Raw genomic sequence first — 1,645 nt, 5'->3', positions numbered from 1 at the left:
GCACGTAATTGCTCAAGTAGTTCTCATAAAACCTTTTCCTTCTCACTTGAACTGTAATACCTCTTCTTTCATTTCTAATTTTAGTTTTTTGAGTCTTCTCTTTCTTCATTGTTAGTCTAGGTAAGGGTTTGTCAATTTTGATGAAGTCAGCTCGGTTTTATTGATTTATTTCCATTCTTTTATTCACAATTTCATTTTTCTCTTTTCTAATTTTTATAATTTTCTTCCTTCTGCTAACTTTTGGTTTAGTTTGTTCTTCTTTTTCTAGTTCCTTCAGGTGTAAAGCTGTTTATTTCAGATTTTTCCTTTTTTAATTTTTATGGGTATATTTAGGTGTATATATTTATGACATACCTGAGATACATTGATACAGATATACAATGTGTAATAATCACATCAGGGTAAATGGGGTATGTATCATCTCAAGCATTTATCCTTTCTTTGTGTTACAAAAAATCCAATTATACTCTTTTAGTTATTTTTACATGTACAATAAAATATTTTACCTTAGTGACTCTGTTGTGCTATCAAATACTAGAATTTATTCATTCTTTATAACTATATTTTTGTACCCATTAACCATCCCCACTTCCCCCTCCCCTCCCCCAGCCTTCTGAGTCTCTGGTTATCATCATTCTATTTTGTATCTCCATGTGTTCAATTGTTTTAATTTTTAGCTCCCACAAATCAGTGAGGACATGTTAAGAGTGTCGTTCTGTGTCTGGCTTATTTCACTTATGAGAATGACCTCCAGTTTTATTATGTTGTTGCAAAAGACAGGATCTTGTTCCTTTTGATAGCTGAATAGTACTCCATTGTGTATATGTACCAAGTTTTCTTTATCTATTCATCCATTAATGGACACTTGGATTAACTCCAAATCTTGGCTATTGTGAATAGTACTGCAATAAACAGATATCTCTTTGATACATTGATTTTCTTTCTTTGGGGTATACACCTAGCAATGGGATTGCTGGATCATATGGTAGTTGTATTTTTAGTTTAGAAACCTCTATATTATTATCCATAATGACTGTACTAATTTACATTCCTAACAACAGCATATGAGGGTTCCCCCTTCTCCATATTCTTGCCAGTTTTGTTATTACCTATCTTTTGGATAAAAGCCATGTTAACTGGGGTGAAATGATATTTCATTGCAGTTTTGATTTGCATTGCTCTGACGATCAGTGATGTTGAGCACCTTTTCATAAACCTGTTTGCCATTTGTTTGTCTTCTTTTGAGAAATGTCTATTCAGATATTTTGCCCATTTTTAATTAGATTATTAGATTTTTCCTATGGAGTGGTTTAAGCTCCTTATATATTCTGTTTATTAATCCCCTATCAGATGGATACTTTGCAAATATTTTCTCCTATTCTGTGGGTTGTCTCCTAACTTTTTAGGTGTTTCCTTTGCCATGCAGAAGTTTTTTTAACGTGATATGATCCCGTTTGTCCATTTTGGCTTTGGTAGCCAGTGCTTAAGGGATATTACTCAAGAAATCTTTGCCCAGATCAATGTCCTGGAGTGTCTCTCCAATGTTTTCTTTTAGTGGTTTCATATAATTTTTCCTCTTTTAAGTGTAAGTGTTTGCCATTATAAACTTTCTTAGTACTTATTTCACTGTATCCCACAAGTTTTG

The sequence above is a fragment of the Theropithecus gelada genome, chromosome 20 (assembly GCF_003255815.1).
Source record: "Theropithecus gelada isolate Dixy chromosome 20, Tgel_1.0, whole genome shotgun sequence".
Lineage (NCBI taxonomy): Eukaryota > Metazoa > Chordata > Mammalia > Primates > Cercopithecidae > Theropithecus > Theropithecus gelada.
The sequence above is the reverse complement of the archived record's forward strand: the minus strand, read 5'-3'. Positions refer to the sequence as shown.